This window comes from Alligator mississippiensis, chromosome 1 (assembly GCF_030867095.1).
Source record: "Alligator mississippiensis isolate rAllMis1 chromosome 1, rAllMis1, whole genome shotgun sequence".
In the NCBI taxonomy this organism is placed as follows: domain Eukaryota; kingdom Metazoa; phylum Chordata; order Crocodylia; family Alligatoridae; genus Alligator; species Alligator mississippiensis.
The window spans coordinates 393,034,805-393,051,517 of NC_081824.1; the positions used below are offsets into that span (position 1 = coordinate 393,034,805).

At 39.2% G+C, this 16,713-nt stretch overlaps 1 protein-coding gene across 1 annotated transcript in view; it reads left to right on the forward strand.

Annotated features, from left to right (window-relative positions):
* The window catches only part of KLHL1 (kelch like family member 1), a 556,958-nt gene that overhangs the window by 492,132 nt on the left and 48,113 nt on the right, over positions 1-16,713 (forward strand). The gene's annotated exons all lie outside the window — the stretch shown is intronic.

The following is a 16,713-nucleotide window of genomic DNA, read 5'->3' on the forward strand; positions in this document are numbered from 1 at the left end:
GTTAACAAGCTCTGCCAATTTACTTTTAAATTACAGAACATCACAGAGGTACCCTGAGATAAGTGTCAAATGTAATGACTTCAGTGCACCACAGGAACCAGCACAATCACACTGGAACTGTCTTCTAGAACTGAAGAAAAAAACCTCTGCCCTTTATCGATCCCTCCATCCTCAAAGATGTGCTTTAGTGAACCTCATCGTTCCACCTGCTGCTGTTGTTTATATCAAATATCACAAACTGTTATTGATCTAAGATAGGTAAAGAAAAGTGAGAACTCTTTTAATCTTCACTTTTAAAAGATGAGCTATTTTAAGTTTCTTTTCAAATCACCTTTTTACTCCTTTCCAAGTTCAAAAAAATTACCTTTCTTTTTTTTCTTTTTTAAGAATAAAAGAACCATGAAGAGTGTGATACTATTCCCTGTTGGCATCTAGCTCTATTTTTTGTCCTGTTATTTTGACAGGAATGTAGCAATACACTGTTGCAATTTGTATTTCAGTCACTCCTCAAGGTGCCAGCTGAGATTTGGGATTCATTTGCTATGCATCACATAATACATTTGAGGGGAGATTCTCGAAGGTATTGCAACAGGCATGTAAGTGCAATCATTAGAATACCTAAATTCTTGGTGACCTGCTGCCTAGTAAACTCTTTACCCCCAGGTTTCTTATGATATGCACAGGAAATGTTCACAGAATCATAGGGTTGGAGGGAACATTGAAGGTCATCTAGTCTAACCCCATGCAATAGATGTTGGCTTCAGTGTCCCTGAATTATCCCTGATACTGCCTACCCAACCTAAAGAAGACACTAGTTGAAACCAGTTGAGCTAGGGAGGCACATATATCAGCTTTGATTCTTTGGATGATCTGGACATATAAATGCCTATTTCTGGCCATGAAATACCTCTTCGCGCATGAATTCTCAGACATACCTCTTTGCACATGAATTTTCATCTCCTGCCTGTCTCTTTTGAAGGCTGCATCAAAAATTAGACAAACCAAGGCACGCCTATAATATTAGGCCCTCCTGTCAGGTAAGGTGACTTGCTGTCATTCGAGAAGCCTACTTCAAGGCCCCCCAAGGCTTCAGCTCATTCACTGTGAGGAGGCGTAAGTGCTTAGATGCTTTACATGTTACCACTGCTAGAAATGTAACTTTGTCTATGAATATAAAGTAGTAGAATGGTAGTTTCAAGAATGGTAGTGACACTTAAATGGTAGGGCATTAACCCTAGACCTCATGAATGCCAGTCCAGTGATTTAAAATATGGCATCCTTCCTCAATTAAAATAGGTATCTTAATACAGTCTCATCATTTTGTATCTCTTAAATTTGGAAACTTTTCTCTCCCTTGCATTGCATACTTAAATATTATCATCTTCCACCCTAGTTTGTACCTACCTTATCTTTGTAGATTTATCCTAGGCTTTTTATATTTTATCTTCCACTTATATTTTTCACCAAGACACATTGTCCATAAATCTGTGAGTTTGCATTTCCATAATTTGTAAAATAACTCGGGATCAATTTGGCTAAATTTTTTTTACTGGATTTATAGTAAATTCAGTTTAGTGTGGCTTCTACATCCCACCTAAGCAGTCACATTAGAAATAATGATGTATTATCAAAAATATTTTTTTTTCATTTTTCTGCCCTATATTTTTACTGGAAATATGTTTTTGAGTATACAGAAAATCACTGTTTTTTGACCAGGAGTTTACTTAAGTATTGATAAGTATTGATTTTTTTGTATGCTTGGTTATATTCAGTGCAATTGCATTCCCATTAGTTGAACATTCATTACTGTTTTGTTTGGTTTTTTGAGGGAAGAGGGGAGTAAAAGAAGAGAAAGTGAAGTTTTATAATTTCACCCAAATAATTGAAGTTTGCCATAGTTTGACATAGTTTTGAGGAACTGAAAACTTTCCTGCTTGCTTTTCATTTTAATGGAAAGTGTAAGATATCCTTAATTAGAAGCCCAAGTACTTGCACCATCTTTAAGACATGCAGCAGTCAACCATCAATCCTTTGAGTCTTGTGAATGCATAAGAGGTCTACTCAGGTGCCTGATAAATCTGCTTATATGGAGTCCTGCAACGATCACGTCAAGACCTTTGGGCTATGGACAGAAGTTACACATAAACTGGTTTAAGTGATCAGAGACCAGTTTAAACCTGTAGCAGAACATAAGTTCAATGCACAAAAATCAGTTTCAAAATGGCCAAAACTGATTTAAGATAAACCTTGTTGAATATAGTATCAGACTTAACTGATTTGGATCAAACTGGATTATGGAACTTCTGTCCCAGAACCCTTCCTGGTTTAAGTTAAAGCAGAGTCTGCCAGCATCCCAAAATACTCTTCAGCCTTAGGCTAAGCACTGTAGAAGGGAAGAGAGGGCTCACTCTAGCGCCTCCTGGCTTCTAGCCTGAGCCACTGCAGGCATGTGCTTGTATTTCCTGAATAAATGTTAATGTCTTCCACTTGCAAATTGGTTCAATCTCTGCAGGTTAGACTAACCTGCAAAGATTGAATCAATTCAGGCTTGGGCTTTTTGAATGTCTGTCCTTAGCCTTGATGTGCACACCTAGGCAAGAGTATGCCCAAGACCTACCACCCCCTTTTTATACCACTGAGACAGAATCCAAAGGTCAGACGAAGTCAAAATATTCAGTACCTCAGTGGTTGTAGTTTATCCAGAGAGCAACAGAAAAGAACTGCTAGTGACTGCCTAATGCCTTAGTGAGGGTGTGTTTTGGTCAAAGTGATTTCCCTTAGCTTTTCTTCAAGCAAGGAATACCCACAAGGTAGTGGGGGCTAGGGTTTTGAGGCACCCTATGTTCACCATACCCTGGAGGTTGCAACACTGTGGTATTTTATAGAGGCTACCCTCACCATGAGTAGCCCCACCACATTGCAACCAGGCTCTCCAGTCAGATCCAGTTTACAGACATACCCAGGTTCAATACCACATGTAAGGCAAACTGAAAATATACTGTTTGAGGTCCTGGGATAAACAGTTAGCCTCTTCTAATCATCTTTCTGTACAAGCCCCTTTCACAAATGCTCATATATATAAAACTATAAGTAGGAACCTACCAAAATCATGATTTTATGTTTTTTTTGTGGAAAATGCTAAATCAGACAGACTTCAAGAAAAATGATGGGCTCTGTGATTTTGGTGGGCTTATTGAACCAAAACAGGCACACTGGGGAAAAAACCAAAAGAAACTTACCAGCAAGCAGAGAAAAGGGCAGGAAGTCCTGCAGTCTTATAATATGAGGCAGAAGGAGGAGAAGGAAGGCAGAGGGGCAGAGAGGGTGGGGATGGGACAGGCCTGCTTGGAGCAGGAGACAGGGGGTCTGCAAGCAGCTGCACCAGGTTGTTGCATGCATGCACCTGCTGCCAGCAAGGAGCTGGGTTGGGGGTCTGTGGACTCCACTTGCAGCTTCCTGGGTGCCTACCACAGCTGGCCGAGGCTCAGGCAGTCCTCTGATGTTGGTCATGGAACCCAGACCAGATGTGGAGAGGCTGCAAGCAGAATCACTGGGGTTTGCAGAGTCCCAGCCTGGCTCCTTGCTGTTGGCAGGTGCACATGCACCCTGGGGTGGAAGGTGGGAAAGGGCCAGGGGCTGTGCTTTACCTGCTGCCAGCAACAAGTTGAGCTGGGGCTCCACAGACCCTGGTGTAACTGCTTGCTGCTTCCCAACTGCCTGCTGCAGCTGGCTCAAGACTGCTATGCAGCTGTTTCTAGCCTTCCCACTTTGGGATGGCCTTAAATCATAGCTTAATTACCCTGATTAAGCCATGGAAAGCCATCAATCCATGCTTAAAAATGGCTTCCCTGGACTTAATCAGGGTAATTAAGCTGCAGTTTCAGGCAATCTGGCAATCTGTGGGAAGATGCGGGACTCCCGGGCCCCTCAGCCAATCAGAGGCATGGTGGGCTCCCCACCATGCTCAGCCTGTGAAAATGGTGGCCAGCCCTGGGATCTACCTACAAAATCATCTGGCCATCTCCTCTAGTTTGGGAGATTCCTAGCTATAAATGCTTCTTGAGAGCCAGAGAAAATATCTTTATGGAAAGTCCATTCTGTATTACATAGTCTAGAAAATTAAAGGAGTGGGCTGAAGCTCTATATATTGAGTTTTCCATTTTCTTTTCTGTCTGTGGAGTGGAGCATGCACATTGAAAATATTAAAGTCCTATTTTTCTTTTCTGTTATCAATCTTATGATTTTTTTTAAGGAAAACACTTTAACCTGCTCATTGAAGATTAATTTATTTAGAGCCTACTTTATAAACTATTACCAAAAAATAGGTCATTAAAATAAAATGAGACCATTTGGTTAATAATCAACAGAGATCCTGCTTTTCTATATACAGTAAAAGCTCTGTTATCCAGGATTCCCCGGAAATGGGGGTGCCAGTTAATCAAATATTTTTGTTAATCAAATGTGCACTGTTTGGTGCACTCCCCAGTGTCAGTGTGCTGGGGACAGGAAGAGGGCCTCTCACAGGCAGCTTTGCCCTGTGCAGGTTGCCCTGGGCCATGGGCTGAAGAAGTGACAAGAACTCTGCTCGTGGCAGCAGCAAAACCCGGAAGTGGTACTTCCAGTTTCGCTTTTGCTGCATCCCTTGGATGCTGTTTAATAGAGTTTTCTGGCTAATAAAATGCCGGTTAACACAGCTTTTGCTGTATCTATATATTAGTGATGTTTCATTTAAATAACAGAAAAATGTGGATTTGGGGTTACTTTTTTTTTAACTGAAAATTGGGGATCTTTTTAAATCAGAGAAAACCAGGATCCCTGATAATCAATTCCTAAAAGCCTGAAACATGAGGCTGTGTTTGTGAGTGTGTGTGTGTAGTTTTATTTTTTGGGGGTTTTTTTTGGGGGGGGGGTGGTTGTTGGGTTTTCTTGTGGCTCAGGCCTCAACAGTATAATGCAATCGACTTTGCTGAATCCTTCAGCTGGACAAGTTACTTGGGGGGTAAAAATCTGTTCTGTATATAGGGTTCCTTTCTGATACCTCCTCTCTGGCTCTAAATTTCCTATTTGAAATCCTGACCCAAATGAAGGCAGTGAAAACACTTATTCCTGATACTAGACCATGGCTGCTATGCAGTTGGTACAAAACACATTTCAGAAGCTTTAGCATTCTGCTCATTCATTTTATGATGAAGTGCCTCAAAGCTCTGACAGAAATACAAAGGCTTTCCATGCAATCAAATGCAATAATAATAGCTGTTTGGGCTGTGATTTTCAAAAGATTAATCTCATGCTGGCCTAAATGTTTGGAATTAATCATTGTATATTATGACACATTCATTGCTAAATACCCTCCTGAAGTCACAGGTTAATAATATCTCTAAGTCATTAATAGTGATTCAGTGGTTGACCTAAGAAAATTAACAGAATATTACATTCATATGTACACCTAAAATAACTGATTGTGTGCCTGATTACAAGCTTCTTAAGATGTTCTACATCTTGCTTCTCACTTATCACATAATCAGAGCCGGCCTTAGGGAAAATTGTGCCCTGGGTGAACTTACATTTGAGAGCGCCCTGCAGCAGCATCCTTCTAACCCCTCTGTAACCAGTGCTGTTTGTCTGGGGCGTGTGGAGGAGTGGGGTGTGTGTGGGAGGTGTGGGGGTATGTATCAGGGAAATGAGGGCAGAATGCATGTATGTGTGTGCGTGTGTATAGTGCCCCCCACCCCCCGACAACAGTGTCCTGGGCAGTTGCTCACACTGCCCATCCTTAAAGCCAGCTCTGTACATAACAAAACCTCTATGGCATTTAAACTCAGCAGAATCATTGAGTCATTAGTAATTCAGTGCCCCAGCCTGCTGCTCTTTGTACTTTTGCTTGCAAATCCTTATGTCCTACATAGAGCTCTCTTGTGGGTCAGTGGGTGTGCAGGTCAGTTCGAACCATATTCATTTTAGAATCTCATACTTGAGTGGCTGCTAAGCAGGGATTGATTTACACCCTAAAAGCTAAAACAACTTTCCTCTTAAGCTTGCTTCTCTCTGTGCTCCAGTCCTATATTTAAAGTGGGATTAAATTCAGGTAAATAAATGAGATTTTAAAGGAGGTAAATGTAAAACCCCATAATTTTTAAAGGTACATTGCAATCAGTAATAGAGATAAAGGAGCATCACCTCTCCCATTCCAGCACCCTCATGCATGCAGTAGGGAAGAATGCCTACCTAGAGCAAAAATGTGGCCAGTGGCCATAGCCACAGTCTTCCCATTACCAAGGAACACTATCTGCTTGTTGAGGCTATTGTGTGCAACACTCAAGCTCTCATCTGGTCTACAAATTGCAATGTATGCTTTTTAATAGTCATAGCATACCTGACCTTTTCTAAGCCAATTGCTAATTTGGCTAACTCTTCCTTCCTTTAACATTCCATCTTTCATCAGCAAGATATTTCTTGGCCAGTTGAAATTCCTTTCTTTCTAGAGCACAGTTCCACCTTTCACTCTTTCCACTAAGTGGAAGATTTGACCCTTAATTGTAAACATCCTTTCATGTGAATTTTGTAGAAAGGTAACAAAGATTTTAGGTTTTTTTGTTTCTTTTTTAATGTAATGGTTCTCAGGTATGTAAGGTTAGAATCTATAACCCAGAAATGCTGAGGATGATCATAATCTTGTCATGGTGTGATTAGAGAGATGAAAATATTTTTGGGAAAAAAGATGGGGGAACAAGAACTACAATGAAGCCAGGATAATCCAGCTTCAGGATGGATTGTACTTACAAACAAGATTGGAAACATAGGAGGGCTTTGGTTAAGACATGGGAAGGATAAGTCCAAAAGTAGACCTTCAAAAGTCAATAAAGTTTTGACATACTTCAAATCATCATTTACGTTTTGGGGGCCTTATCTAACTTGGATCAAAGCACTGAGTTTTATCAATCAATAGTAATAATTGTTATTTACTACTAACATTAATGATTGGTAATTTGAAGAAGACATTCAAAGTATGTAACTCTCAATGACATATTCATCCAAGTGTTGCAGAGTATAAGTAGCTGGGCTACTCCAGTTTCTTCTAAGTAAAACACATCTTCCAGTGTCAGCAGCAATCAATTACTGATAAACAAAACATTTTACTTATTTGATGTGTTCTTTTTTTGTAATTGTAGCATGTAAAACCCATAGCAGATATTCAGCCACATTAGGACACTAGAAATCATATAATAGATATAGCTAGAGAAAAGCTTTGATGCAGACATCTTAGAAAGTAACTATCCAAGACAGAAACAGGGTGAGTAAAAGGAAGTATCAACACAATCATTTTACCTAAGAGAAAACAATGAGTAGGGGAATTAAGGGTCAGGTTTTCATGTGCTTCCCACAGTAGAATTTTTTTTAAAAGAGCTTGGCATCCAATTCACTAGATTTCTTTGAAAACCTATCTATTGTTATTATTCCTAAATTTAAATTTGAACCGGTTTGAACATTCCAACCCTTTAGGTCTCACTCAAAATCACACAAGAAGTGTGTGAAAACAGGGTCCTGATTTCCAGTCTTGTGCTTTAATCACTGAAATGTTGTATAATACTCAGCTTTCCTTGCCCTTTTTTAACAGATATATATTCCTATAACTTTTAAAATGTGCTATGTATTTTACATTCCCCAACCCATCCTGAGACACAATACAAAGACTGATTTAAGCATTCATTTTTCTTACTTACATCTAAGGCACGTCCAGATGTGCATTGGTGCTTCGTTCTCCAGGGACAAATAGCACACCATGCTCCACCGCTTCTGGTTCCTGGGGAATGCCTGTGCCATGCATGCTTTGACACGTGGCAAGTTGCTCCAGATGGTGTAGGGGATGCTGGGGCAAGCACTGTGCAGGCCCCAGCAGCCTTACCTGGGGACCTGGGGGCCTCCCAGAGCTGCAGCCATGGCAATCCTGCTGGGCAGAGCTTGGCTGGCAGCCGCAGCATGGCTCCAAGCAGCCCAGCACTGCTTTTTAGCAGTGCATGCTGCCCAGGTTTTTTGGGTTTTTTTTCCATGTTTTTGTGGGGTTTGTTTACCCCTGGATATCCAGACACTGAGGGGAGGCTTGGGGGGCTTTTTACCATTTTTTTTTTTTTTTTTTTTTACTCCTGGATATCCAGGCATCAAATAAAAACATGAAAAAACAAAAACAAAAAACAGAGCCATGCACGCTTGGGCAGTGTGCCCTTGCAGCATGGAGAACTCTGGACTCTGCCGTATGTGATGCTGCAAACATGTAAACATGGAGTAAATCCTGCAATTGTTATTTCTTTTTCAGGCAAAGCCTTACCGGTATCATTTTAAGGTTTTGTCTAAATAAAGGATAAATAATTATGATTGTTAGTAGAAGAAAAACAATTTAGTGGTATCATTTTATTTTTTTGTTTTGGCTCTTACCACATTTTTCACCAACGTACCTTAGAAAATTTTACCACAGTTTGAAATGCAGCAATGGTTCTTTCAAGTTATTTTCATAGCACTGTCAAAATCTATGATTGTTTTATAAATGAGGCATTTACCAACTACTTCATCTGACTGAATGCTTTCCTCAGAAGGACAATTTATTTGCCCCTTGCTACCGGGAATAGGAGATACCTGTGGAAAATGTACATACTTAGAAGTAGAATTTTCAGAGACGTATATGCATTTGAAGTTGTTTAGACAGAAAATGTGCTATGAGCTAAAACAATTAACAGAGAAAATAGATACCCCTAAAATACTAACACTGAATTATACCAGCATAAAACTATATTATGAAGTACTTAAATAATAAGATAGAAACACCAGACATGTTTATTAACAAATACAAGAGCAAATAAATAATTTTATACTGATACTATAGTACAGGGATGCTCAACCTCCAGCCCTTGGGCCAAATGTGACCTGTGGAGCCATTTCATCTTGCTCGGGGGGCTTCCCTCAGGTCTAGAAATTTGGTAGTGGGGAGTGGTAGTCTTTAATATGGCCACCCTCCCCCCTGCCAAATTTCCAAAGCCTAAGCCCCATGCTCCCAGTGGGAGCCAGGCTGTTCCCCCTTCCCCCTGTGGGGTCAAGCTGTGCCTTCTTCCACCCTCCCTCCCCCTGTGTATCTTGGCCATGACCCCTTTTCCCCTATGGCGCCAAGTTGGGGGGCCACATCTCCTTTCCCCAGGAGCTGGCCTGGGACCAAGCTTTGCCATCTGTCCCCCTGTGGGGCCAAGCCATGCCTCCTCCCCCCACACATGGGACCAAGCATGCCTCCTTTCTCCCCATAGAGCTGAGCTAAAGCTCCTTCCCCCCTGTGGGGCTGGGTTCAGACGAGACAGTCCCCCACCCTCCTTCATGTGGCCAGATGTTGGCTGCCTCGCCAGCCCTGGGCATTGGATCAGAACCACCATCCATGGTTGGACCAGGCACTACCTATCTGGCCCACAAGGGAAAAAGGTAGTGCACCACTGCTATATTAAATGATGTCATGCTAGATGGTCTGATGCTGCAGTGGACTTCTCCAGTTATTGGAGTCAACTTTCAATAGCTGGCCTTTTAATACAAGAATTCCAATATAGATTTGATTAGAACTGGGCCTACTAGCAATAGACTAGCACTTATACCAGGAAAAATAAATAACTGCAAAGAAGCTGACACAATTATTCCCCAGGGGGAATGACAAACTTAAAACTTTGGTTTTAGTCTTTGCTTCTCCAGGCTCTTGTATGTACTAATCACATGATTCTAGTTTTTTACATTACTGAGTCAAAGAAATATCATCTAAAATGTTGCATACTGGAATAATCACTGATTTATAGCCATGCCCAATCAGTCCATCAGAAAAACTAATACAACTTCATTAGCTGTTCCAAAGCAGTTCTCTGTATACCTAAAAGAAGCAGCAAAAGTGAACTTTTGCTTTTTTATTTTGCAACTTTAATGTAAGACCAGGTAGGCAAGGGTTTATGCCCAGTCATATAGCACAGAATAGTCTTGGGGCCCCTCTAAGACTCTGTGGGCACATCTACATGTGTGCCTGACTGTGCAGTACTGCACAATCATTTAGTACTTACTAAAGCACCAGTAACCACCATTACTACACAGTCCTGATGGCACACAGGTAATTTCTGACCCTACTACACAGTAGCAATGAGCTACTACACAGTAGCTTTGGTGTCATGGTTTGTGCCGCTGATGCTACGTTGTTGTAGCAATGAGCTACATCACCACAGCTCATTGCTACAGTGTAGATGTGCCCTGTGGCATATAGTGGCCCATCACTAGCTGTGATATATTCTATTTGCCAAAGTACTTCTCAGCTTCTTGCTTAGGTACCTTGAAGTGGCTCAAAGTAGTACAAAGAGATGCTTTGATAAGCCAGTATCATGTGTTTTATATATGCACATTGAAGACATTTTGAAAGGTGGAACCTTATAGGGCATACAGTACAGGCATGAGTATTTTTACAAGCCAAATTCAGATCAAAGTCAGTGCAAACTTTTGAGGTTGGCTTATCAAGATGAATTTTAAAATGGATTTCCCAGTAAATGAGGACTTCAGTTAGCAACTTCCTAAAAAATGATCATATGTTTTTTGTTTTTTAAAGGGTTCTATTTGTAAGGATTTTTTTTTCTTAAATATAAATCACACATAAGGTGCAAACTGAAAAATGTGTAATATCCCGTGGGCTCATCAAGACACATGAAAGAACAGAAGAATGCTCTTATATTTCATGTATTTCTAAGTCTAAAATTGAATTAAAATAAAAGGATAGTCTCTTCTAAAGCAGATAAGCTCCAAAAAGCACTGCTAAACCCCATAATGATGAAAGAAATATGGTTTTTAAATTGTAAGTTTGAAGTCATATTAAATCATTTAAATTAATGCTGGGGATGGGAACCTATGATTTGGATGTAAAAAGGGAGATTAAGCAAACTATGGAATAATTCAGAAGAATGAGAAATTCTAAAACCTTTCTGTAGGTGCCCTTTAAATACAAAGTCTCAGAATGATTTGTTTTTCACAGTGCAGGATTAAGTATAGGAGAAATCAGAGGTCCATGTACAATGCTCCCTGAACAAAACATACAGCTTTGACAGAACAATATGTATAATAAAGTCTGATTCAGCTTCATTGAGGCAAATTTCAACACTCTTCCTGATTCTAATAGGTATAGAGTCAGCCACACAAACGAGTGGTTTGTGCCATTTGTCCTAGGGTTTCTGTTGAGTTTTGGAACCTGAAGTAGAGTCCAAAACCCAAAGTTAGTCACCTAGCTTCCCTGTGCCTTACCAGGTTGAAGTGATGTACCTCAAAAGTCCAATTAAAAATGAGGAGGGAGCCATTTCCACCTAGCTAATAGAAAAGGTTTAGCATAAGGGTATGCCTGATCTCCCAAGTTCAAGCACTTTCAGTTACTCAGGAACCAGATCCTGCAGTCCTCTTCTGGGTGTAGGTGCCTACAAGTATTTTTTTAAAGAATTGAATGTAGAGTGCACATTCCCTGTACAAATACAACTGAAGAAGGTGCAATTTCTGCTGCCCACCATTATATTATGGCTTAATATTTAGACTACTTGCCCAGGAAATGGGGAACTTGAGTTAGTAAGGTGCCCTTAGGCTGGAAACTAGGTCAGGTGAGGGTTAACTCTCCCACCCTTCCTGTTGAAGGTGTCCTATTGTATAGAAAGGAATGCCAGATTTTTAGTGTCAGGAAGAAAGAGATGACAGGAGCTGTTATCCTTTCCTCAGAATCACTGGGAAGTTCTTATACAGATTCCAGTTTGGGAGGTAGTATGTGCAAAGTAGTGTTTTAGCATACCAGCACCTGTCATGGTAAATCAGTGCTGTAGTCATGTTGAGAGAGTACAAAAGGGAGTGTGCCTGCTGCTTAGCATTTTAGAATACTTGCCTGAAAGGCAGGGGTTCCTCCTTCTAGTTTCTGCTTCCAGAACTATCAAAAGCTATATATCAGCTGCCTGTCCAATATTTTCTCATGGGCTTATAGCCATATATTTGCTTTTATTTTCACTGGTATTAAGTCAAATCTTTCATGTTTTAAGACTTCAACCTCTTTTGTACCATATCTTCTCTCTCTCCTATGACAGCCAGGCTATCAGAATATCAAAAGAAATTAAATTTATCCCCACTAGTGGACACTAAGAATTTTGCATTCCCTACTCTTCCTCTAGTTGTTGAGCCATAAGAATGCATACTTGTAGGATTATAAAATGTTTTAATAAGTTTTAAATTCTTTCCCTGTGGCCCAATGGTCATTGTGTAATAATCAAATCATGCACTTTTCAAAAAACTCATAAAAGACTATGTCTGTGTACTGATTGCATTCTCATCTTTTTTCAAGTAATTGATGAACTGGACCTATTTTTTCTGTAACCTGGACTGATATTCCCCTATTATCTTTATATAAAGCGAAAGTTGCAATAAATTGCCATTTGATAAAAATCAAATAAAATCCTGTGTTTAGAACATAGGTGTAACAATGTGGTAGGTGAGGGGGTAGCTGTGACACATGGTGGTGGGGGTGGCGGGTAGCAATAACTTCTATCTGCTGTTCTGTTTCCAGTGAAATTGTAGGGCCCTGGTGGGAGAATTCCACCCATCTTCCACCGCCACCTTCAACTTGTTGCCTAGGGTGGATGCACCAGTCACCCTGCCCTAGTTTTGCTACTGATTCAGAATGTAGGACTCCATCCCCAATGGGTGAGCTCATTAACCAGCAAACTACAGAATCTCATGCTTTTTTGTAGCTTTTCTTTCTTTGTTTATGAGTCTTGCATTTCTTTCTCTTCATTAGTTAATGTCAATAAGAGGATTGTACTCCTCTTCCTTCAGATCACCTTCTTACTTGGTGATTTGGAGACTTACCTACAAGGACTGTGTCTTATACAGAGGAGGACCTAGACACTGGTTCCATATGGATAAGTGTTGGGAAACAAAAAAAAAAATCAGAACGTTGAATTTATATAATATATGATTTGATAAATATTGAGCATATAATGGCATTTTGGAATTTAGGGAAAATACACCAAAGCTCCTTCTTAGGTATTTGCCCTAAAAAGTTATATTCCAAAAAATGGTATAAAATAGATTGAAATAATCGGTCTAGATGGTATTTCAGCAAATACAGAAAAGCAAAAATTTAGAAAGTGAATGATTCTGGTAGCCTCCATAAACATCATCAAATGGGCGATGTACAAAAGCTAGAACTGTTGGTTTCAATGGGTCAAATGGGTGATGCACTGGCTGGAAATGCTCCTGGGGACATCTTGTTAAAATTCTGCCACCATTTGGAAGAGAAAGTTGAGAGGACTTTTCTTTAAATCAAGTCACCCCTTCTCTGGCTTCTGAAACAATTTATAATCTGTTTAAAGGAAAAACAGTTTAATAGATTCTCTAATTCCTCACCCTTCTTTTGCAAGCACAAGTGCTGGCGAGGCATAGCGTATATCATAGGTGATGGGAATATTTATGTAAGAGCCTGTTGTTAAAATATGGGCAGTATAACCATGCTTCAAAGGGAAATTTCAAAGTAAATAATTCTCCTTCAGGTTGACTTGGTTAATAATCAGGGATCCTGGTTTTCTCTGATAAAAAAAAAACCCAGTTTTCAGATAAAAAAAGGAACTCAAAATTCACATTTTTCTGTGATCAAAATAGAACACCACTAATATATTGTAATATATATAATGATGTTTCATTTTAATTATGGAAAAATTTGGATTTTGGGTTACTTTTTAAATCTGAAAATTGGGGATTTTTTAATTAGAGAAAACCAGGATCCCTGCTAATAACTATATGAACTGTCAGCAAACCCATGAACTCATTACTTTTACTGATTTAAGTATATCTGCTGTTTTTGGACATACCTCAGTCTCAACTCAGGCAAAACTTTCATTTTAATTTTGGCTTCATTTTGAACTGAGATTGTTGCCAACTACCTATAATACTATATTTTATGGATTTTTTATTTTTTACCTCTCATGTTTTATTTTTCCTTTTAAACTTCTAAAAATGTGTTTCTTCCAAATGTGTTTATGTTTATTCTGCATGCTGGGACTTCATTCCATCATGCTCAAACTTACTAGGATATTCTTGATTGCCTGTTGTATACCTTCTTTGCTAATATTTTCAGCAGAGCTGAGGGAGTGTGATTTGATAGTAAAGAAAAGTTCATTGTTTATTTCTAATGCTTTCTACTTACTTTATTCAGAATATTACATGCATAAAATGTAAAATCCTCACCATTATTTTAAGTATAACATTACTAACATATAGTACAGGGAAGAATTACTTGTGTCAGGTTTGCTCATTCAACTATACCTCTAACTAAACAACAGTTGCCTACTTTTTAATAGCAATTACATAGTGCAGCTACTGGAGAAAAGCAGTCCAGACCCTGAGTGGCATGTAAGTGGCCATGGGCATGCAAAGTAGGGCCATGGGCCAGATCTGGCCTGCCAAGAGATTTTGTCCGGTCCATGGCAGGTTTCTCAACCCTGCCTGGCCCAGGCATGAGGGGCAGCCTGGACCATCGGTAGGTGGCCCCACCACCCCTGGCATGCAGTGGGGTTGGGCAGCATGGCCACTGGACTCTACTTCCCAGTAGCCCCAATGACAATCGTGGCAGCTCCTTCTGATTGCTGCTGCCGGTGTTAACCCAGCTCATAACAACTCACCAAAACTCCCTAAGCCCAAATAATTGCCCACCTGGGATTTAAATCCTAATAATCTAGGCCAAAGTGCTTATTTGTGCCCCAAAGCTAGCCAGGTTGGTAGTTGTACAATAGCCTAATGCTTTATGTAGTAAAATACCATTCCTCCTTACTTTTATGCAGCAGTTGTCACAGCAATCTTTGTCCATTATGCGTCCATGTAGCCAAGGGCAAGATTTTGTTCTAGGCATGACATCACAAAACAGCTTCTGGACACACCTTTTCTGTATCTAGGTCATAAGTGAAAATGGAACTGATGTCAGAAGTAAACTGAGACAGACGTAAGCAGGTTTGCTTGGTGGTGGAAATAGAATCTTTTCAGGGAATATTCCTAGAATGGAATGTGCCAGTTGAAAATGAGGAAGGGAAAGGGGACTGGGATGGGACAAGGCAAGAGAGACTGCTACTTGTTGACTGCAGCTATTTTTTAATAACCACAGGGTGTGTGTGTATTGGATTTCTGAAGAATTTTTTTACAAGTTCAGAAAATTATTGAAATCAAGACTAAGTATAAATAGATGAAGCTGCCAGTGTTTTGCATAAAGACTAGCTATTTCAGATTTCGATGGTGTTCAAATAACATAGTGATGAGGACAAAGAGATTTTACAGCATAAGCAAAGGATTCTGACTGTGTGAGAATGGTAAAAAAACTTAAATCCAACTGAGTTTCTTCTTTATATTTCTAGGGCCAAAACATGTGGGGAAGGGTATAAAGAAAGGACACTGACCCCAAACACTTGGCTTGTATTTTCAAAGACGTGCCTATAGTATAACCTCAATTTCTGACATAAGAAGGTATACTTATACATACAAAACAGATGCAGCAACATACAATGTTTTCAGTAGGTGGTATGTGTAAGTGCTGAAAACTAGTGTAAACCCTAAATGGAAACAGAAACAAACAGATGAAGCTGAAAACAGCTATACAGTGAATGGGAAGTTGCATTTTTAGCATAATTAGATGTTTAAAACTGCACTGTTAGATTGAAGGGGTATATTTGCTTTGATAAGCAATTATCATTTAAAGAAAATGCCTTTTTTAAAAGTATTTGTTCCCTATTTCCTGTCAAATTATTAAGAGATTTATAGTATTTGATCCTGAAAGCAGGGTATTTTTTTTCTTTTTTAATTTTCCTTTATTTGCAAATAAAAAACAAGTAAAAGAGTAAGCACAGCAAATATATATATTGCTCTGTATTTGCTCATGCTGCACTTTCATCACATTTTACTTGTTTATTTTATATTATGTATATTAGTAAATTTGCTGCATTTCCATCATATTTGAGTTTATAATATATATTATAAACATTACATATAATAATATAATCTATAATGCTATATACATATACATATATACATACATGCATACATACATATATATATACACACGCACATATATATATAATATATACACACATATATATATATATAATAAAATCAAGTAAAATATAATGAAAACACAGCATGAGCCAATACAGAACAATTCAGAGAACAATTAATAGTGTAAATGGACCATATCAAGCTTCAATTAAGAAATAAATATTCAGAAAAAAATTAACTATTTACCCCATTGGAAGCCTCAGACACAAATGTTTTACTTTCCAAGGATGTATTCAGTGCCTGCCACATTTGTGTATGTATGCATTCATATATATCTATATGTGCCTGTACCATGATTTTCAGATAATTTAGTTTGTTTTGTGGTTAAATGCTGAACTCAGAGTAAGTTTTTTTACTCTGTCACAGACTGTGCTCCCATCTAAGTCCCTTTGAGAAAATACAGATGGCCCCTTTAGGTCCACCTTTGACACACCTAAAATTAGATGTACAGCCAATGTCCCTGAAAAACAGAGAATGTGAATGGTAGGTGTGTTCTCTTCCTCTTCACTGCTTTTTTTGTGATTCAAGGATAAAATATTAGGATGATATGAAAATGAACAAATTAATGTATGTTCAGGAAGTGAGCACATAGAATAGAAT